Source organism: Schistocerca nitens, chromosome 1 (assembly GCF_023898315.1).
Source record: "Schistocerca nitens isolate TAMUIC-IGC-003100 chromosome 1, iqSchNite1.1, whole genome shotgun sequence".
Taxonomy (NCBI): Eukaryota; Metazoa; Arthropoda; class Insecta; order Orthoptera; family Acrididae; genus Schistocerca; species Schistocerca nitens.
The window spans coordinates 250564616-250588653 of record NC_064614.1 but is presented as its reverse complement, the minus strand read 5'-3'; the positions used below and the strand labels follow the sequence as shown (position 1 = coordinate 250588653).

The window sequence follows — 24038 nt, the reverse complement described above, 5'->3', positions numbered from 1 at the left end:
GACAATTCTGGAGTATCTTTTACAATTACGTTTCGGTCAGACTTTTGTTTACCTTTCACAAATATTCAGTGTACTCTCCAACGGAGGCACAATAAACATCCAGACGATAGTCAAACTCGTTCCATACTTTTCTGAGAGTGTTTGGAAGTTATTACATTGACTGTTGTTGCTACGCCCGTTCGTATATAGTTGTTGGAAGACGAAACTTTCAGATTAAGTCTTTGATAAACCGCTACAAAAAATAAATCACACGTTGTGAGAGCAGGCAACCATGGAGGTCAATAACGTAATGCAAGACCCGCAGGTCCCTTAGTGCTCATCGATCGGTGACGCAACGCGATGTTGAGAAATGCTCTTACATGTAAGTGCCAGCGCGGAGGTACTCCAGCCTCCTGAAAATGAAATTTTCAGCACTTCCGGCGAATCTGAAACGCAAAGACCTCCGTAAAACACGCTAGAAAGACGTATGAGGAACAGCCCTCAACTGTCATGACTTCTGCGGACTACTTGTAAAACTCAATCGAATGCGCTCTACGGGGGCGACCTGTGGATTTCCTCTTCATAACATCTGTTTCTTAATTGGTGTCATCGTTGAACGTCTTGATCTGTAGTAGGTGCTGTACAGTGCTGTCTACGAAAACACAGCACACTGTTGTAACTGAATTATATCTGCCGAAATGGAGAATGCGAAACTCCTTTTATCACTTTGTTATCGTCATCTCGACCAGACGGACACTGATTAAGAAACGAGTAAGCGAGTTAACTGCACAGGCCACTTATAGCTGGCGCCAAGGTAAAGCTTTAGTTTCAATGTGTGAGTTAAAATTCATCCCAAGTTTCTCTCTTCATACATGCAGAAGGTGTACTCTTGTGTAATCGCATGGATCTTTCTGCAACGTCCTATATTCTCAAGTTTATTGGAACAAACAAGGAGACCACAAGGTAATTGGATTTTTGTAATTTTCTGTATTTATATTACGTGAAGATCAGAACTCAAACCAAAGTAGATCAATGCAACGCTCAAAAACTCTCGACAAAAATGACTTTGAAGTTTTTCGAGCGTCTTTAATAATCTAAATTACAGTCGATTTTTCGACAGGCAGCTTGGTTACTATATTGGGACCGTAGTTTCGATTTCTGGCCGAAGCCAATTTTTAAACAAAATGCCTGCCCTATGAGCATTAACCTAAAGTGTAATACACATAAAGTTGGAAAAAAATAGTAGCCCTCGAGACTGGTAATCGCTGGATCACTGTTTCGAATCTTGTTACGGTCATTATCTTTTCCGTTTTTTTCCGTTCATTTCTAAATATAAAATGGAACAAATATATGCTAATTAAGATGTAACTGACATTTTATGGAAAATCCGGGTCTTCTTATTTCTAATCACACATTTCACACAAAAATCCAATTCTCATTGCAAATATAAATTCTTAATTACCGATATTTATAAAAGATTGTTAATAAATATTTTTATTGAAACAATATTACATTTTTTTCGTCTTTGTATATTTTACGCTCCACAGAAATGCTCACGGAACATGAATCTTTGTTTAAAAATTTACCACAGCTGGAAATCGAACCGAGCCCACCCCCCCTAGCAGACGAGCATTCTGCCACACGTCCATACGGCCTATCGGGAAACGAAATCTTTTTAGGGTGTTAAAGCCGATTGGAAAAGTTCAAAGTCGAATTTGTCGAGAATTTTTAAGCGTTACATGGAACTGCTTTGGTAGATTGATGTTTGAGCTCCGACACTCATGTACCATGAAAAGGCCAAGTGCGAGCAGGACTCGCGCACTGTAAAAACTTAATAATTTATACACACAGTTCATCCATTCCCGGAACTGAGGATTTCGAAGTTTTTGTCTATTATCGACATTGATACTGGCAAGATATAGGTTCCAGGAACTCCAAGATTTTCGAGAACGTTTTAATTTCAAGTTTGAACTCGGATAACAAATGACAAAAGAAAAATTTTTGTCGTGTGATTAATTAGAAATTACCAATTTTTCGATGTTTTTCTTTGGTAGTACTGCGAAATCTTACTTGTTGGCAAACTTCTAGGTCAACGGAAAGCAAAAAATAGTTCTAATCGCTCTGAGCACTATGCGACTTAACATCTGAGGTCATCAGCCCCCTAGAACTTAGAACTACTTAAAACTAGGCGGCCGGAGTGGCCGAGCGGTTCTAGGCGCTACAGTCTGGAACCGCGTGACCGCTACTGTCGCAGGTTCGAATCCTGCATCGGGCATGGATGTGTGTGATGCCCTTAGGTTAGTTAGCTTTAAGTAGTTCTAAGTTCTAGGGGACTGATGACCTCAGAAGTTAATTCCCATAGAGCTCAGAGCCATTTGAACCATTTGAACTTAAACCTAACTAACCTAAGGACATCACACACATCCATGTCCGAGTCGGGATTCGAACCTGCGACCGTAGCGATCGCGCGGTTCCGGACTGAAGGGCCTAGAACCGCTCGTCCACAACGGCCGGCCGGCCGCGGTGGTCTAGCGGTTCTAGGCGCTCAGTCAGGAACCGCGCGACTGCTACGGTCGCAGGTTCGAATCCTGCCTCGGTCATGGATGTGTGTGATGTACTTAGGTTAGTTAGGTTTAAGTAGTTATAAGTCTAGGGGACTGATGACCTCAGATGTTAAGTCCCATAGTGCTCAGAGCCATTTGAGCTATTCACTTAGAAGATTGACTTTTTTGATACGTCCATCCATTGCTGAAAGAATTGGTTTTAAATAGTCAGACAGACGGACAGAGAGAAGGCACGAGGACAATAAAGTTATCCTATAATGGTTCCCTTTTTACTGACTGAGATGTGGAACCCTAAAAAATACAAAACTGTGATTGCTCTGTGGTCTCCTCGCAGGCTAAGTAACGCCCGACAGCAATAGCAAGATTTAATTACTCAACAAAAATTATTTCGTCGCTCCTTCCCAGATTGCCAAAAATAACAATATATGTGCTCGTGTTTAAAGGATGTCTGACGAAGGACGTGAAAGTTGGTCCAACAAAACTGCGGTTCTCAGTCAGGAAGGAATTCGCTCCTACGCTGGACACGTCTGACGCCACTGACTCACACACACAGAGAGAGACAGACAGACGGAACAACAGCCAGCAGTAGAGTAGTAGCCAGAGTAGCAGCTAGCGGGCAGTAACTCACGTGAGCCGTGCCGTCCGTGTGGCGTCGGCCGCACGACTGGTGAGTGGTGTGTGGCCCGGCCGCGGTGGCCGCTCACCAGATTAAAATAGTATTTGATCCCCGTCGCCAAACTGCGCCCTCCTCTCGAGCAGTAGCGTCAGCCCCCCCAGCGCCGAGGCGTATCGGCATGCGAGCGCGGCGAGCGGCGCGACAATAAGCAGATGGCGACCAGACGGATGGCCGGCGTGCCGTGGGCGCGCCACACCGCTGCCAGCGGCGGCGCGGCCCCAAGGGCGTGGCACTCGGCGCAAGTCTATTTCCGCGACAGTTGTTACTGGACAGGCATTCGAGCCTATCCAGAAACTGAAAAATTACTCCAGCTTATCGAAGAAACAAGGAACGCAAAAATGCGAGGGGGTGAATAAAGGAAAGCAATCAGAACAGCTAATGACCGTTGTTCGCTTTAAAGTAGCTGTCATTTGACAGCTGCAGCGCTGCACAGCTACCGTATCCAATACACCAGGATGGCTGTACCGGCTAACACTACGTTCCCACTTCCGCTATACAAAGCATTACACCTGCCAGTTCTCAAGCACTAAACTTCCCCCGACCCGAAAATTTCGCTTATTTCTAGAAAAAAAAAAAGGTTATACTGATACGTTATACTGACTAAACCAGAAGTTGTACAGAGTTTCAGGGAGAGCATAAGGGAACAATTGACAGGAATGGGGGAAAGAAATACAGTAGAAGAAGAATGGGTAGCTTTGAGGAATGTAATAGTGAAGGCAGCAGAGGATCAAGTAGGTAAAAAGACGAGGGCTAGTAGAAATCCTTGGGTAACAGAAGAGATACTGAATTTAATTGATGAAAGGAGAATATACAAAAATGCAGCAAGTGAAGCAGGCAAAAAGGAATACAAACGTCTCAAAAATGAGATCGACAGGAAGTGCAAAATGGCTGAGCAGGGATGGCTAGAGGACAAATTACGGATGTAGAGGCTTATCTCACTAGGGGTAAGATAGATACTGCCTACAGGAACATTAAATAGACCTTTGGAGAAAAGAGAACCACTTGTATGAATATCAAGAGCTCAGATGGAAACCCAGTTCTAAGCAAAGAAGGAAAAGCAGGAAGGTGGAAGGAGTATATAGAGGGTCTATACAAGGGCGATGTACTTGAGGACAATATTATGGAAATGGAAGAGGATGTAGATGAAGATGAAATGCGAGATCCAATTATGCGTGAAGAGTTCGACAGAGTACTGAAAGACCTGAGTCGAAACAAGGCCCCCGGAGTAGACAACATTCCATTAGAACTACTGACAGCCTTGGGAGAGCCATTCATGACAAAACTCTACCATCTGGTGAGCACGATGTATGAGACAGGCGAAATACCCTCAGACTTCAAGAAGAATATAATAATTCCAATCCCAAACAAAGCAAGGTAGACAGATGTGAAAATTACCGAACTATCAGTTTAATAAGTCACAGCTGCAAAAACTAACGCCAATTCTTTACAGACGAATGAAAAAACTAGTAGAAGCCGACCTCGGGGAAGATCAGTTTGTATTCCATAGAAATGTTGGAACACGTGAGGCAATACTAACCTTACGACTTATCTTAGAAGAAAGATTAAGAAAAGGCAAACCTACGTTTCTAGCATTTGTAGACTTAGAGAAAGCTTTTGACAATGTTGACTGAAATACTCTCTTTCAAATTCTGAAGTTGGCAGGGGTAAAATACAGGGAGCGAAAGGCTATTTACAATTTGTACAGAAACCAGATGGCAGTTATAAGAGTGGAGGGGCATGAAAGGGAAGCAGTGGTTGGGAAGGGAGTGAGACAGGGTTGTAGCCTATCCCCGATGTTATTCAATCTCTATATTGAGCAAGCAATAAAGGAAACAAAAGAAAAGTTTAGAGTAGGTATTACGAGGGCAGTTCGATAAGTAATGCAACACATTTTTTTTCTGAAACAGGGGTTGTTTTATTCAGCATTGAAATACACCAGGTTATTCCCCAATCTTTTAGCTACACAACACTATTTTTCAACGTAATCTCCATTCAGTGCTACGGCCTCACGCCACCTTGAAATGAGGGCCTGTATGCCTGCACGGTACCATTCCACTGGTCGATGTCGGAGCCAACGTCGTACTGCATCAATAACTTCTTCATCATCCGCGTAGTGCGTCCCACGGATTGCGTCCTTCATTGGGCCAAACATATGGAAATCCGACGGTGCGAGATCGGGGCTGTAGGGTGCATGAGGAAGAACATTCCACTGAAGTTTTGTGAGCTCCTCTCGGGTGCGAAGACTTGTGTGAGGTCTTGCGTTGTCATGAAGAAGGAGAAGTTCGTTCTGATTTTTGTGCCTAGGAACACGCTGAAGTCGTTTCTTCAATTTCTGAAGAGTAGCACAATACACTTCAGAGTTGATCGTTTGACCATGGGGAAGGACATCGAACAGAATAACCCCTTCAGCGTCCCAGAAGACTGTAACCATGACTTTACCGGCTGAGGGTATGGCTTTAAACTTTTTCTTGGTAGGGGAGTGGGTGTGGCGCCACTCCATTGATTGCCGTTTTGTTTCAGGTTCGAAGTGATGAACCCATGTTTCATCGCCTGTAACAATCTTTGACAAGAAATTGTCACCCTCAGCCACATGACGAGCAAGCAATTCCGCACAGATGGTTCTCCTTTGCTCTTTATGGTGTTCGGTTAGACAACGAGGGACCCAGCGGGAACAAACCTTTGAATATCCCAACTGGTGAACAATTGTGACAGCACTACCAACAGAGATGTTAAGTTGAGCACTGAGTTGTTTGATGGTGATCCGTCGATCATCTCGAACGAGTGTGTTCGCACGCTCCGCCATTGCAGGAGTCACAGCTGTGCACGGCCGGCCCGCACGCGGGAGATCAGACAGTGTTGCTTGACCTTGCGGCGATGATGACACACGCTTTGCCCAACGACTCACCGTGCTTTTGTCCACTGCCAGATCACCGTAGACATTCTGCAAGCGCCTATGAATATCTGAGATACCCTGGTTTTCCGCCAAAAGAAACTCGATCACTGCCCGTTGTTTGCAACGCACATCCGTTACAGACGCCATTTTAACAGCTCGTACAGCGCTGCCACCTGTCGGAAGTCAATGAAACTATACGAGACGAAGCGGGAATGTTTGAAAATATTCCACAAGAAATTTCCGGTTTTTTCAACCAAAATTGGCCGAGAAAAAAAAATGTGTTGCATTACTTATTGAACTGCCCTCGTAAAATCCATGAAGAAGAAATAAAAACTTTGAGGTTCGCCGATGACATTCTAATTCTGTCAGAGACAGCAAAGGACTTGGAAGAGCAGCTGAACGGAATGGACGGTGTCTTGAAAGGAGGATATAAGATGAACATCAACAAAAGCAAAACGAGGATAATGGAATGTAGTCGAATTAACTCGGGTGATGCTGAGGGAATTAGGTTAGGAAATGAGATACTTAAAGTAGTAAAGGAGTTTTGCTATTTGGGGAGCAAAATAACCGATGATGGTCGAAGTAGAGAGGATATAAAATGTAGACCGGCAATGGCAAGGAAAGCGTTTCTGAAGAAGAGAAATTTGTTAACATCGAGTATAGATTTAAGTGTCAGGAATTCATGTCTGGAGTGTAGCCATGTATGGAAGTGAAGCATGGACGATAAATAGTTTGGACAAGAAGAGAATAGAAGCTTTCGAAATGTGGTGCTACAGAAGAATGTTGAAGATTAGGTGGGTAGATAACGTAACTAATGATGAGGTATTGAATAGAATTGAGGAGAAGAGAAGTTTGTGGCACAACTTGACTAGAAGAAGGGATCGCTTGGTAGGACATGTTCTGAGGCATCAAGGGATCACAAATTTAGCATTGGAGGTCAGCGTGGAGAGTAAAAATTGTAGAGGGAGACCAAGAGATGAATACACTAAGCAGATTCAGAAGGATGTAGGTTGCAGTAGGTACTGGGAGATGAAGGAGCTTGCACAGGATAGAGTAGAATGGAGAGCTGCATCAAACCTCTCTCAGGACTGAAGACCACAACAACAACAACAACAACAACATGTGACTAAAAGTATGCGGACACCTGGCCGAAAAAGACTTAAAAGTTCGTGGCGCACTCCATCGATAATGCTGAATTCAACATAGTGTTGGCCCACTCTTACCCTTATGACAGCTTCCACTCTCGCAAGCATACGTTCAGTCAGGTGCTGGAACGTTTCTTGCGGAATGGCAACCCCTTCTTCACAAAGTGCTGCGCTGAAGTGAGGTATCGATGTCGGTCGGTGAGGCCTAGCACGAAATCAGCGTTCCAAAACATCCCAAAGGTATTCTATAGGATCTAGGTCAGGTCTCTGAGCAGGCCAGTCCATTACAGGGATATTATTGTCGTGTAACCACTCCACCACAGTCCGTGCATTATGAGCAGGTGCCCGATCGTGTTGAAAGATGCAATCGTCATCCCCGAATTGCTCTTCAACAGTGGGAATCAAGAAGGTGCTCAAAGCATCAATGTAGGCCTGTGCTGTGATAGCGCCACGCGAAACAACGAAGGGTGCAAGTCTCCTCCATGAAAAATATGACCACACCGTAACACCACCGCCTCCGAATTTTACTGTTGACACTACACACGCTGGCAGATAACGTTCACCGGGAATTCGCAATACGCACATCCTGTCATCGGATTGCCACATTGCGTAAAGTGATTCCTCACTCCACACAACGTTTTTCCACTGTTCAATCGTCCAATGTTTACGCTCCTTACACCAAGCGAGGCGTCGTTTGGCATTTACCGGTGTGATGTGTGGCTTATGAGCAGCTGCTCGACTATGAAATCCAAGTTTTCTCACCTCTCGCCTAACTGTCATAGTACTTGTAGTGGATCTTTATGCAGTTTGGAATTCCTGTGTGATGGTCTGGATAAATGTCTGCCTATTACACATTACGACCCTCTTAAACTGTCGGCAGTCTCTGTCGGTCAACAGACGAGGTAGGTCTGTACGCTTTTGTGCTGTACGTATCCCTTCACGGTTCCACTTCACTATCACATCGGAAACACTGGACCTAGGGATGTTTAGGAGTGTGGAAATCTCGCGTACAGACATATGACACAAGTGACACCCAATCACCTGACCACGTTCGAAGTCCGTGAGTTCCGTAGAGCGCCTCATTCCGCTCTCTCACGATGTGTAATTACTACTGAGGTCGCTGATATGAGTACCTGGCAGTAGGTGCAGCATAATGCACCTAATATGAAAAACGTATGTTTTTGGGGTGTTCGGATACTTTTGATCATATAGTATAACTGTCATTTGACAGCTGGAGCGCTGTACAGCTCCCGTCTCCCAATCACCAGGATGGCAGTACCAGCTCGCACTATGTTCCCTCTTCCGCTGCACAAAGCATTACGCCTGCCAGTTCTCAAGCACGAAACGTTTCCCGACCGAAAATTTCGCCTATTCCTAGGAAAAAAGTCACACTGATCCCAGAACCGACTGGTAACACGCTAGGAGACACGGAAGAGATGTCAGGGTAATTTTTTCTACCGTGTACAAGCTGTAGGGATTGATCGATGAGAGGATACGGAACAAAAAAGATCTAGTGAACTCACGTCCGGAAATCCATGGTTTCCATGCAGAGACCATCTATTCAATCATACATTGTTACAGAGACTGCGGTCTTATGCGCGCTGTACCATGCAGCCACAGATACAGTATGTGTTGAAAACGGTTTCCATGTGCCTCAACGCATGCGTGTACGCGCCGTATCATGTCCTGTCTCACACGTTCATATCGGCCAGGCTGCATTCCAACAGTGTCAAAGACGGCATGAATACGCTGCTCCAGTGTCTCCACATCTGGAATAGTTTCTGCATACACGATACCTTTGAGATGACCTCATAGCCAGAAATGGCACGAGTTGAAATCCGATGAACGAGTAGGCCAAGTAACTGGACCCCGTCGTCCGATCCATTGACTAGGGAGGACACGATGGCGAAGTGGGCTGGAGCACTATCATGTAGCAGTCACCTAACCCTTCGAATCATCAATGGCACTTGTTCCAGTAGGGAAGGAAAGTCATCCGCAAGAAACGCCAATAGTTCCGGCCTGTTAGACGACGTAGAAGGAAGACTGGTCCCAAAATACGGTGGCCAGTTATCCCGGTTCATACATACCTGTTGCACCGATGTTGATGATTCACTGTCAGCATACCATGGCGGTTCTGCATACTATCCCACAGATGGAAAATGAAGATACGACTCCGCGCAATTGTGGCTTCATCTGTGAATAGGATGGATGACACAAATCCCGGAATAGTGGTTATCTGGTGAAGAAACCAACGAGAAATTGATCCCGATGTGTTGCTAGTACGCTGTAAGACCCTGTACTGCGGGCCAACTGCCTGGTACTGACACGGCGGTCGCGTTCCACAGTGTTAATCACATTTTCCTCCAAGTCTGGTGTCCGAATACTTCGAATACGTCCTTTATGATTTCCTGCTTTCTGAAACGATGCTGTCTCAGACAACCGGCGAAACAATGTTGCAAACATTGAATGCCGTGGTTGTTGTCGGCGGGGATAGATGTCCTGACACAACCTTGCTGCCCGCCGTTCGTTGCCATCTGCCTTTCCGTAAGTAAACAATACGTCGGCAAACTCTCTATTCGAATACGGAACCATTGTGTATAACGCTGTATCACATCCAATACAAGGTGAGTCAGGAAGAGAAGGGAATCGGACATAACATTATCTGTTACTAAGGCAGGAGCGGGCGCTAGGGCAAGACATTTGAGGAGCAGCATCACCCTCTAGGAGGAAACCACGCATAATGTAACTGTGGCTGCATGGTACAGCGCGTAACAGACCGCTGTCTCTGTAACAAAGTATCCTTGAATAAATTGTCTCTAGAATGGAAACCATGCATTTCCGGACATAAGTTCATTAGACCTTTTTTGTTCCGTATCCTCTCATCGATCAATCTCTAGAGTTTGCACACGGCGGAAAAAATCACCCTGTACAGTAAATTTTCGAATTTATGTGGAAGATAAAGACTTTAAACTTCGTACTTGTTGCGAGTAAAATATAAGATAGTAAACAGATTGGGCGTTAAAAATATATTTAAAAAACTCCTTGCGTGTGCGCATTTCAGGTCTCATTTTTCGTGAAAATGTCGGTATAAAATCATAACAACTGTTTCGAAATAATATATAACTGAATTATCAATTTCTTTAGTACAATGGTCACTCAGAGTAGTATAATGGTCACAGAATGGGCAAATCACGAGTTAGAACTGTCGCTGGCCGCTGTAAGCCGGACGAGCCATCTACGTAATAGCTTTTCACCGTTTCTTCATTTCCATTTCGACGCTGCCAAAGCCCCCATTTCGGTACTGCAGTTTTTAGTATTTTTGGCTCCCTTTTATGGTATTATTCAGAGATTGCACTGTAACACCAAAGTCGGCAACGCGAATCGATAGTACAGACATTAGCGAGGGCTCACTACAGTCCGTAACAACCAATGGAAGGCACTCCAGAAGACCACTCCTCTCTCGCAGCACAGCGGCGCCCTCACGTTCAGGTCAATATAGTGTCGAGTAAGCAAGAGCTAAGCCCAGGTTGAAACCTCAGATACGGCAGTCAACATCATCATGCAGGACGGTGACAGTTCTTAAAATGGTTCAAATGGCTCTGAGCACTATGGGACTTAACATCTTAGGTCATCAGTCCCCTAGAACTTAGAACTACTTAAACCTAACTAACCTAAGGACATCACACACATCCATGCCCGAGGCAGGATTCGAACCTGCGACCGTAGCGGTCGCGCGGTTCCAGACTGAAGCGCCTAGAAGCGCTCTGCCATTTCGGCCGTGCGACTGTTCTTAAAGTTTCTGATGAAATATACTTCCGTAAATGCTCCCTCCAATTTGAATTGCAAGAGAAAAGTTTGTTAGTGAGTGCATCAAGTGACACTTTGCTAGTTAATGACAGTTATAAATTGCACAACACAAGAAATTTGTCAAAGTCAGGTAAATCTTTTTTTTTTCATTTATGTAATAAAGTGAACTAGTATTTCATGTGTTCTAGTTTGATGAGCCTTGTCCCTGAGCAGTCAAAGAACCCACAGTTACGGCCAGACGGAAGTAGTTCTATCTGGTCACAACAACTTTCGACACGAACTTTCCTCTGACTTGTCTTTTCTATAATTCTGGGCATATTTACGAATCATATGAGACGACATCTTTAATTATTTTGTAATTTTCAGTTTAATACCGATTTTCACTTGTATTCCGGTCGACGTTTTTATTGTTGCGCTGTAGGTCCTAATAGTGCTCCGCGAACTCTTCACAACGATAATCGAATCAATGTCCCATCTAAACACATTTCCACACTACACCAATTTATATATTCACTCAAAGGTAATTCGTGACAATCACACGCATGCGCCTACAAGGGTACGATGCCGCCACGGGCAAAACAAATACTGTGCGATACACACTTAAAAGACTTGATATATCCGTTTTGAGCTCAACCACTGTTTACACACCATTAGTATCGTAGTTATTTGCAATTCAAATCTGATGGTATTTATCACACAAGAAAGTACGACTGACAAACTAATAGACGTTTTTGTGGCAACATTTAGTATTTCATCATAAAAATAAAAATTAAAGCAAATGACCCGTGCGCGATTCGACGTGAAATCGGAAGTGCGATATACTCTACTTCCCTGTGTAGCTAAGCAGCCACCTCTTCCGCGTCCCGCCAGAGGGCATGAGCGCGCTCTACCGCGCCGGCGATGCCCGTGAGCTCTCTCTCACCAGGCGACCTTCAGACCTGCTAATCACGGATCAGGTGTGTTGTAGAGGGAGCGGTCCTGAGTAGCTGAGTAGGGGCATTTCATGCGGCCGCCCTACTTCACGAGAAAAATCGATGTAGAATCTCATACGTGCCGCCAATACCATTAACGTTATTCACGTTACGAATAAGTGAGCGTAGCGCACTGGTAAAGTTTTATGGGAACCACGCTGGAGGTAGGGGCTCAAACCCTGCCTGTATATTTTTTTCCAATTCCATCGTACAGAATACCATTAAATACAGTAGTATATATCACGGAAAATTAATTAAAATAATCATTTTCGCCGTAGTAATTTAATTAATACATACATCATTACAACGAACTTTCGTAAACTGTGTATCCTGTTTGTTGCAGAATAGACTATAGAATCGTCTTTCCCGCTGTCACTTGCATCGCTTGCTGTGCTAGAACAGACTTCCGGATGGTATTTGCCGTAGAAGCAACCGAAGCACAAATTCGTAGAACACCGCGCATATTTAACGAAAGCTACTGCACTAAAGGATACTGTTTTTTAAGAAGCGATACCGGAAAGCAGTTATGTGAGACATGTCAGTTGAAGACCACCTTGAGCAGCTGGGTGTGATGCTTAATTCTACTAATTTACACTCGCGAAAAGCATGTTGTTTGGATTTGGTGGACTCGACACTAGACATATCATCCTGCAGTCCGTTTTTCACAATTCAGAATACATTGATACATAGGCTTAACAAAGGACAGATGCCGACATAAAGTAAATGTTCACATCCACAGTATGCTGAACGAGAGAACGGTACGAATGTAACGCAGGATTCATAGAGGTAGTATACTGGTAACAAGATAAGAAATAATAAATCACCATTGGAATACGTTTGGGATATTCTTAATTCAATCCATAATAATAACTACGTATCTAAATCAACAATAAAGTGTCTTTTCGTATGTCCTGTAAATATTGTTTCAAAAGCAGAGGACAGAGAATTGAATATTTGTGCGGATCTATAAGAGCTGTCTAAACAGAACATGAGAACAGTATGTAGGAACCAGATTTGGGTCTTACATCTGTACGTATTTGTACATACGTTAGTATTCAGACGCATACATATAGGAGTGACAATATACTTATAGACTAAGCGTTCCATATCCTGCTGACATGCACGTGGGAGTATAGTAAGTTGACTGTGCTTTGGTCTTCCACGGGTATTCTAATTGGCCTGGGAACTCGGTCTGCTGTTTGGAGTTTATAAGATTCACGGACAAAGTGAATTACTGAGCGGCGCTTATTGTTTTCGTGAGAGTGTGCAGATTATAGGAACACTTACACAGAGCTATCTGCTGTGCCGTGGCGCCCTTTATGCTATGTCTTTAGGTTCGGGATACCCCACATTTTATTAAACGTTGATATCGGTTCCCATTTAGTTAACTAACATAGCTAAAATCATATACAGGGTATGAGCCCTACTGGTAAGTTATTAATATCATTTCTGCTGATTTTCTCTAATTTTCTTTTGTACTCAGAATTTGCAATCGAATATTTTCCACGCAGCGTCAGCGAAAAATAACCAGAGTTTTCATATTAATATTTCAAATTAGGACTTATTAATTAAAACATCAACTCGGTTAAGAAACAAGTCTATGAACTGGGGTTTTTAAACCTCCTGTTCGACTGACATAGCTCAGTTATTTCATAAAGCTCTAAAAGTAACTAATACCAACTACTACAGGGCTTTCGCGTCGTTTAGTGGGACTGGGTCATGAAAGCGGACCCTTACAAAACCCATTATATCGCTGTGAATAAATGAGGGTTTTGATTGTCAGCATATGTAAACAATCAATAAAAGGAATTAAAAAGTTAAAACCTGAGTTATATTTTGACATGTTTGATTAAATAAATGTAATATAAAATAATTAAAATCCACAAGAAATTAGAAGAAAGTAGTCAGAAGTGTATGCTAAACTATATGGCGAGGATTTCTTATTGTAAATTTACGTTATAAGACCAAAGAGCTTCTATCCTGAAGCAATCAATTATGTGCTCGCTGACAATATTTGAATGCAATAAAGGGTAAATTCACGAGAAGTACGAGAGGCGATCAATAAATAATGCGCCCCTTGTTTCTGAAAGCTGGTTGGTTTTATTAACGATTCCAATACACCGTATTATTCCCCACTCTTTTGGCAACAATATCCTATTTTCCAACTTCAATTCCACTCAATGCGAAGGGCTTACGCCATCTTACTGGGAGGGGCTGTAAGCCCGCATGGCGCTACTCTACTGGTCGAGGTCGGAGCCAACGTCTTGGTGCATCAGTAAGCTCCCCATGTGCCCGCCCGGTTGGCCGTGCGGTCTAATTCACGGCTTTCCGGGCGGAAAGGAGCGCCTGGTCCCCGGCACGAATCCGCCCGGCGGATTTGTGTCGAGGTCCGGTGAACCGGCCAGTCTGTGGATGGTTTTTAGGCGGTTTTCCGTCTGCCTCGGCGAATGCGGGTTGGTTCCCCTTATTCCGCCTCAGTTACACTATGTCGGCGATTGCTGCACAAACAAGTTCTCCACGTACGCGTACACCACCATTACTCTACCACGCAAACATAGGGGTTACACTCATCTGGTGTGAGACGTTCCCTGGGGGGTACACCGGGGGCCGAACCGCTCAATAACCCTGGGTTCGGTCTGGGACGGCGGAGGGGTGAAGTGGACTGCGGTAGTCGTTGTGGGGTTGTGGACCACTGCGGCTGTGCGAGGACGGAGCCTCTTTGTCGTTTCTAGGTCCCCGGTTAACATACAATACAAACCTCCCCATCATCCACATACTGCGCTTCCCAAGGAGTGCATCCTTCACTGGGCCGTACAGATGGAAGTCGTAAGGTGCGAGATCCGGAACATTGGATGGATGAAAGTGAACAGTCCGATGAAGTTTTGTGAGCTCCTTTCGGGCGCGCAGACTTGTGTTAGGCTTTGCCCTGTCATGGAGAAGGAGAAGTTCGTTTGCGTTTTTGAGGCGACGAACACGCTGAAGTCTTTTCTTCAGTTTCTTGAGGGTAGCACAATACACTTCGCAGTTGATAGTTGCACCATGACGGAGGACATCACACAGAATAACCTCCTCAGAGTCCCAGAAGACAGTCGCCTTGACTTCACCGGTTGAGGATGCGGCTTTGTGCTTTTTCTTCGGAGGAGAGGTGGTGCGTCGATACTGCATGGATTGCTGTTTTGTTTCCGGTTCGAAGTGATGAAGCCCTTGATTCGTTGCCCGTGACGATGTTCGACAGAAAAATTTCACGATCAGCCTCTTAATGCGCAAGCACTTCCGTGCAGATGGTCCTTTGTTGCTCTTTACCGTTTTCTGTTAAGCGGCGAGGAACCCAGCGGGCACATACCTTTGAGTATCCTAAATGGTGGACAAGTTTATCAGCAGTACCAACAGAGAAGTCCAGTTGAGCAGCGAAGTGTTTGGCTATGATCTATCTATCACCTCGAATGAGAGTGTCCGCACGTTCCAACATTGCAGGAGTCACAGTTGTGCGCGGCAGGCTGGCAAGCAGAAGATCGGGCAGGTTTGCGCGAACAAAGCGCGAGGATGACAGACGTACCACCCAACGACTCACCGTGCTTTTGTTGACTTCCAGGTCTCCACAGATATTGCGCAGCCGCACGAAGAGGCCGCGCAGTTAGAGGAGCCATGTCATGGATTGCGCAGCCTCTCCCGCCGGAGATTCGAGTCCTCCCTCTGTCATGGGTGTGTGTTGTTCATAGCATAAGTTAGTTTAAGCAGTGTGTAAGTCCAGTGACCGATGACGTCAGCAGTTTGGTCCCTTAGGAATTCACACACATTTGAACATTTGAACACACACTGTGCAAGCGCGTATGAATATCTGCGATGCTCTGGTTTTCCTTCAAAAGAAACTCAATAACAGCTTTTTGCTTGGACCGCAACTTCATTACAGACGCCATTTTGGAGACTATACATATATGGCTGCCACCTAAAGGAACTTCCAGAAAATATACGCACTGAAGCAGTGATGTTCCACGATATCCTACAACAAATTTTGCATTTTTCCAATCGAAATTAGCCGAGAAAGAATGTGTTGCATCACCTACTGAACCCCCCCCCCCCTTCCACGCGTTAATCACATCGGCTACGGCTAAACGGAAAAGTTCTTCGCAGTTTCCCATGGAGTGCGTGCATGTGATGCTCTTGACTGTGATCCGTCCGTCAGATTGGAACGTTAACTTCACTTGACTCCTTGGTACTGTCCGAAACGTGGAGGCTACATACCTGTACGGGATTTCACCATCTCCCTCCTGCCTCATGATTGTCGACAACATAAAGACGACACTACGCGCTACTCACATTGTAGAGGAATTCTGTCTTGCGGCCCGCATCTCGTGGTCGTGCGGTAGCGTTCTCGCTTCCCACGCCCGGGTTCCCGGGTTCGATTCCCGGCGGGGTCAGGGATTTTCTCTGCCTCGTGATGGCTGGGTGTTGTGTGATGTCCTTAGGTTAGTTAGGTTTAAGTAGTTCTCAGTTCTAGGGGACTGATGACCATAGATGTTAAGTCCCACAGTGCTCAGAGCCCTTTTTTTCTGTCTTGCGCAAGCGACGTTTACACAGCTTTGTTACTGCCCAAAGATGTTTCAGCATTTTTTGTGCTACCTTCAATGTGATTTTTGTTTATTTTCTTTCCCAGATCACGCTGTTAGTTGTGTATGCTGGTAGTTTTATAATAGCGTTATGTAACAAAGAAAATAAACAAAAATCGCACTTAATATAGTACATAAAGATCCGAAATATGTTTGGTTAATAAAAAAACTTTATAACGGTGTCTTGCATAAGGCGGAATTCCTCTCCAGATCGTCTTAGCAAGCACGGAAAATGAGAAGAGCTGAAACACCTAAAACATTATTGTTAGCATAATTTCGATACTACACGTTAGACATTTGAAATGCCGAAACGGTGTCCACCAGGCATTGAGCAACGTGGAAAGTAAAGCGAGTAGTTGAGCCTCTGTCGACACTGGAGGAGACAGTGACTTTATCTTATTTGAAAATAGTGTGATTCAAAATGCTTAAGGCCCTTTGTTCTTAAATCTCAATTTAATTATTGAGCATGACTTAACGTTTATCAGAGTGAGACTACCGTGATTGCCGGCCGGAGTGGTCGAGCGGTTCTAGGCGCTTCAGTCTGGAACCGCGAGACCGCTACGGTCGCAGGTTCGAATCCTGCCTCGGGCATGGATGTGTGTGATGTCCTTAGGTTAGTTAGGTTTAAGTAGTTCTAAGTTCTAGGGGACTGATGACCTCATAAGTTAAGTCCCCTTTGAACTTACGTGGCTGTTCGTAAAGTAGGTGTTCATCGGAAAACGCTATCGAGCTATAAATGTCATTCGCAGAAGCCCTTGTCTAAGAACCGTATTTAATATTTCCAGAAATAGTATATAGTTCTCCAGTGGAGTGTCAGATTTAATGAAAATTCTCGTAAGATTATTACTTTGTGGCAAACGGGGACTCGAAAAATTTGGTTTTGTGTGTGAATCTCTTACTAACCGAGCCATCCTAAGAGCCCGAACAGCTCCAATCTTCCACTGCCTCCCTCCTGTCTAACTTTGGTTTCAGACCTGCGCCGCGTCAGTTTTAGTGGCGCCGAGTGGCAGATAAACATTCGTGACTGTGGGAGTATTGTGACGCGTCTCGCCCCCATTAGGAGGCAGGAAGCATCGGCCGCTGTCAGCTGAGCAGACCGCGGAAACGCTCGCCTCAGGCGGCGCGCCTCATTTCTCTTGGCAGCTCGCCACGTTTTGACACGTGCAAGCTAAAGGTGACGGACCCGGTATTTAAGGATCCGGGAATGACTTCCAGCACTCCTGTTTGTTGATGCTCTGATAAGCTTTCATAAACAGACGAGCGCTCCTACAAAACTGTTCATGACAAACCCTAGCAGTGACGCACAGACAATGGACATTTGAAAAATAATAATCATCAAATATTCACATAAAACGTACAGGATGTGATTTCACTTCGATATCATTGGAGGGCCAACAGTTAATAAATAATTTCATCGTTGGACCATTTCTAAGAAACAATATGGCATTTACTGTTCTTTTCACGAAGGTAAATACACTCCTGGAAATGGAAAAAAGAACACATTGACACCGGTGTGTCAGACCCACCATACTTGCTCCGGACACTGCGAGAGGGCTGTACAAGCAATGAGCACACGCACGGCACAGCGGACACACCAGGAACCGCGGTGTTGGCCGTCGAATGGCGCTAGCTGCGCAGCATTTGTGCACCGCCGCCGTCAGTGTCAGCCAGTTTGCCGTGGCATACGGAGCTCCATCGCAGTCTTTAACACTGGTAGCATGCCGCGACAGCGTGGACGTGAACCGTATGTGCAGTTGACGGACTTTGAGCGAGGGCGTATAGTGGGCATGCGGGAGGCCGGGTGGACGTACCGCCGAATTGCTCAACACGTGGGGCGTGAGGTCTCCACAGTACATCGATGTTGTCGCCAGTGGTCGGCGGAAGGTGCACGTGCCCGTCGACCTGGGACCGGACCGCAGCGACGCACGGATGCACGCCAAGACCGTAGGATCCTACGCAGTGCCGTAGGGGACCGCACCGCCACTTCCCAGCAAATTAGGGACACTGTTGCTCCTGGGGTATCGGCGAGGACCATTCGCAACCGTATCCATGAAGCTGGGCTACGGTCCCGCACACCGTTAGGCCGTCTTCCGCTCACGCCCCAACATCGTGCAGCCCGCCTCCAGTGGTGTCGCGACAGGCGTGAATGGAGGGACGAATGGAGACGTGTCGTCTTCAGCGATGAGAGTCGCTTCTGCCTTGGTGCCAATGATGGTCGTATGCGTGTTTGGCGCCGTGCAGGTGAGCGCCACAATCAGGACTGCATACGACCGAGGCACACAGGGCCAACACCCGGCATCATGGTGTGGGGAGCGATCTCCTACACTGGCCGTACACCACTGGTGATCGTCGAGGGGACACTGAATAGTGCACGGTACATCCAAACCGTCATCGAACCCATCGTTCTACCATTCCTAGACCGGCAAGGGAACTTGCTGTTCCAACAGGACAATGCACGTCCGCATGTATCCCGTGCCACCCAATGTGCTCTAGAAGGTGTAAGTCAACTACCCTGGCCAGCAAGATCTCCGGATCTGTCCCCCATTGAGCATGTTTGGGACTGGATGAAGCGTCGTCTCACGCGGTCTGCACGTCCAGCACGAACGCTGGTCCAACTGAGGCGCCAGGTGGAAATGGCATGGCAAGCCGTTCCACAGGACTACATCCAGCATCTCTACGATCGTCTCCATGGGAGAATAGCAGCCTGCATTGCTGCGAAAGGTGGATATACACTGTACTAGTGCCGACATTGTGCATGCTCTGTTACCTGTGTCTATGTGCCTGTGGTTCTGTCAGTGTGATCATGTGATGTATCTGACCCCAGGAATGTGTCAATAAAGTTTCCCCTTCCTGGGACAATGAATTCACGGTGTTCTTATTTCAATTTCCAGGAGTGTATATCTGAAAAGTAAATATTAATTTTCCCTCTACAACCGAGTGCGCGCTGCACCCGCCAGGATAGCCGAGCGCGTTAACTCGTCGCTTCCGAGATTCGGGGAGGTGCTCAGCCCCTGCTTCGAGTCCTCCCGGCGGGTTAACAACGAGGATCGGTGTGCCGCCCAGCCTGGATGTGATTTTTTAGGCAATTTCTCTCATCCACAAAGTAAAAACCAGGCTCATTTCAACGTCCTGCCACAGATACGCGGTGCACAGAAATTTAAAAAGTGATATCACATTGGAATATGTTCTGTACTCTAGACGCAGGCAGCAGGGCTGCACGAATTCCGTCGGTAGGGACAGGAACGGCATTAAGCCACCCACCGTCACTAGGTACGATATTACAGTGCCTGTGATGTTCAGAAATACGATGCAGTGTTCCTTTGGACTTCGACTTTCAATCCAACTATCTCCCCTATGGGAATAAACATAATGAATCCAAGAGCGCAGGTTGTAGACATATGAATGACAACAGATGGAAGCTTGAGTCTGTTCGTGAGTCTTACTCGGATAGCCTAATGGTAAGACGACCCCTCGCCATAAGGCGGAAATCCGGGGTCAAGTCCCGGTCTGGCACAAATTTTCACTGTCGTCATTCCATTATAAAGCTGATGGTTGTCCATATTCGCAACCGCGAATACGTTTTACGTACACTCGCACTAGGGTTGTTAAACTACCGTAGGCCTCGAAACGTGCCCAACTGTATATTCACGGTCTTTCACCAACCTGGGAAGTAGGAATCCCTCATGGCAGTTTCTCATATCTCAAAAACTTCTCTAATTGTTGAAGTTTGTCACTTGATATATGTTCAAGTCGGGCTGCTGCACAGTCAAAGCGCAACCCCCTCAGAATACCATGGAAGCGATCTGATTAGGGCCATTAGGCCCTCTCTTACAGCGGACCAGGGTTTCACACATATAGTACCTTTTTCACATCATAATTACCTAAGAAATAACAATTTTAATGTGACAATTAGTATTAAAATGACGTGAGTGTCTATAGTGACAATGTGAGTAAGTAATACTCACTATGAACTTGTAAAGTTAATACTGGCAGTAATTATTCTAGAACTGCTCTACCATTCTTAGCGATAGTAATGTAAATGTAAAGGTCGTGTGACTAGGGCCTGCCGTCGGGTAGACCGTTCGCCGCGTGCAAGTCTTTCGATTTGACGCCACTTCGGTGACTTGCGCGTCAATTGGGATGAATTGATGATGATTAGGACAACACAACACCCAGTCCCTGAGCGGAGAAAATCTCCGACCCAGCCGGGAATCGAATCCGAGCCCTTAGGATTGACATTCTGTCGCGCTGACCACTCAGCTACCGGGGGCGGACAGCGATAGTGATAATAATACTAATGACGATAATAATGACAATAATAACAATAATGATAAAGGCAGATATTAAAAACGTTTTCTGTTATAGCGAGTTCTGGAGAAGGGAAATTTAAGGTGGCTCCACCAACTAAAAATACTAGGAAATGAAGAACATGTGGTTGGAAAGAAGAATGCGCAAGGGTAACAAGTACGTACAGGGACAATAGTAATCATTATTGTTGCTTTAGTACATGTATCATTAACTGTCTTCTGAAGCTGGAGATATTATTCAGCTCTCTAATAGTATGCGAGAAGTTATTCCAGAGTCGGATATAATATAACTCTGGCATTTATGTGCGTATTTGTGTGTCGGTGCGTGTGTCAGCTTTCGATTTAGTATTCTTACAAAATTCACTCATTTGTAAAGCATTATAAAATGAAAGGAATTGGGGAGTATTAATTAGAACTATTCCCAATTTCTTATCAACACAGTGCCTCCACTGTGCCGACATTCCAGTCGTGTAGTCTCAGCATAAGTGTCAGCCTGCCTCTGGAAAACAGAAAATCACTTGCCCAAAAATTTTCAAATATTTATGTTGGTATTATTACTTGCGTAGATACTGGTATATTTCAAGTGCAACTGCATAAGGCCCTAGGCGCCCAGTCCGGAACCGCGCGACTGCTACGGTCGCAGGTTCGAATCCTGCCTCGGGCATGGATGTGTGTGATGTCCTTAGGTTAGTTAGGTTTAAGTAGTTCTAAGTTCTAGGGGACTGATGACCACAGATGTTAAGTACCATTGTGCTCAGAGCCATTTTTTTTTTTTTTTGCATAAGGCCAAGAAGTACTAAGTATATGGGTCCACCGTATGTAGGAGTTTACGAAAATTCAGCAACTGTGTTTCAGTTATCCAGGCGCTCGTGGTGATCAAGGATAATACCGCACTCACTTGTCATCCACTTACAGGTTCCAAACGCAACCTTTGGACGGAGCACCACTGATCCAACACATATTGGCGATCTCGGCTAAGGAAGTGGGTTATTCTTGAGTAGATGTCCTCGGTATCGAGATTCTACCAATGTAATCTTATGAATCGAGCTGATCACTTGAAACAACCTCTGCAGGTTTCCACTTTATATGTTAGCGAAAAGAGACTTTCGAAACACGTAAGAAATGACAGTGATAATACGTTTGATGTTTCAACCAGAGAAATGCAGCGAAATTTCTCTTACTACTTCAAAGATTGAGAGAAGGTAAAATGAGTAATGGATGATCGCTATTTTTTTGCTGCAGAAGAGAACAGCAAATCATCTCACATAAGATCGTGGCCTTTTTTGTTCTAAAAAAGAATTCTTTATGGACTTGGGATCGCTGCCTTTCGGTATAGTAAGCAAATCAAGCGGGTTTGACCTAGATAAGCGCCCTAGAAAGATATTTTCGAACAGTGTCAGGAGCCAAGAATGTTATGACTGTTTGTGTTTTCTTCCTGAGAATCAGACGCCACATTTCTTTTGCTACGGGCTACAAGAGAAAGACAGTTTTTTTTCTTCAGTTTATCGAGGTATCTGAGGTAAATGTTTGCGTGATGTTGTTACCTAGCTGCCAGAAAGGACAACAGCTCAAGTAAAGCTATAACTATACCTGCACTGTATGATCTGTACGTTTTATTGATTTTCAGTTCAACTAGCGCCTGAGAATGGCTAAAAAGTCGAAGTCATAACTGTTTGAAATAAATGAATAGTAATTTAAAGTCAAACGGCGAGAGTTTTTTTTTTCAAAATGTTCTACAAGACTGTGGTCCTCCATGAAGGAAAAATCAATAACTATTTCAACTGATAAAGGCCGTATTCTAAGCACAAGCAATCTGAAAACATAGACAGTGGTTGAAAACATTAAACAGAGAGAGTGGGAGCCATTTTTATTAGAGTGTAGTGTATTTATTTTAAGGTCAAATTATGAAATTTGAGCCTGAAGGGATGTAGTACGGCAGCATGTTACTACCTGATTAATTAGCTAAATTGGTCGAATTCCATGCGAATTGCATTTCGATTGGTTACTGGTTGCAAGAGAGTGTAGGGAAGCAGCCTACTCACGCCGTAGTAAATTCACATTGTGTGCCAGCCTAGTCCGCTGTAACTAGCTCTGACGTCATAAATGTTGCGCAATACTTTAAAAATCAAGTGAATAACCTGAAACGGTTATAGCATGTCAGGAGTAATACTAAATTAATATGTGTTGAATATCAGTTCGATAACTTTAACCATTTTCGAAATTTGGACGTTTTTCTGTAAAAATCATTGGCGCAACAGAAAAGAGCTAGAGATTTAAAAATTTATATTTAGATTCCTTTTCCATAATAATTTAATAGAAACAGTACTTTGGATCTCACAAATTAAGATTTTAGTTGAAATTCATAATTTTCTGGTTTTTGTCTTAAAAATTAAGGAAGCAAGATAGATTAAGTAGGCTAATAAATAAGGCTAGGATGTTTATATCTAAGTAGAATGGAGATCCGCTATAACCATAAAGATGTGAGAAGTTTCATTTGAATAACTATAAAACTATAGCGATGGCGTTTCTCCAAAGGGCAAGTTCAGAGCTCGTCTACTGCGTGCAGTGTAATTAAATTAATTCTCTCGCCCAAAATATTTAACTTAGCCACGTCAAACTTTTATTATGATTACTTACCTGTATGCTGAATGCACATTTAAATTGAGAGTTTCATCGGCCATCAGCAAAAGAAGCTATGATTTATTCGGTAACTTAAAGTGGTGCATACCGCGGCTAGTCGGGAGAGCCCATTTGATCAGGCGTTCCCTTAGCCGTCCGCACTGCGGCTTTATATATAAGAACGCTGCAAGAGGAAGAAGGGCCCCAGTTCTCTCCAGATGCTGAATAGCACACAATCTGTGTCGGGAGTCGCGTCGCGTCGGTATCATTGCTATAAACAGCCTCGGATGCCGTATTAAGTTACTCGGGATACGCGTAACCATGAAATCATTTTCGAGTGAAATGTTAATCTATCTTCAGTTTGCGTATGTCGTATTTTCACGTGCCGTCGCGGGACAAACATTCTACCATTATTTAGCGTGGCGTTTGATGAACCTAATCATCAAATTATGGCGAGCATTCACTTAAAC

The 24038-nt window shown here is 44.7% G+C and overlaps 1 protein-coding gene across 9 annotated transcripts in view; it reads right to left on the bottom strand.

The window, feature by feature from the left end:
- Window positions 1-24038, bottom strand: part of LOC126247140 (synaptopodin-2) — a 420967-nt gene that overhangs the window by 363401 nt on the left and 33528 nt on the right. The window contains exon 1 of one of the 9 annotated variants that reach the window (XM_049948457.1): window positions 3172-3267. The exons of 6 other annotated variants lie outside the window; for them this stretch is intronic. The gene's annotated coding sequence lies outside the window, so the exon portion shown is untranslated. Of the gene's footprint in view, window positions 1-3171; window positions 3268-24038 lie in introns of those variants that run through there. 2 more of the 9 variants (XM_049948458.1, XM_049948465.1) reach the window with 2 other exon arrangements.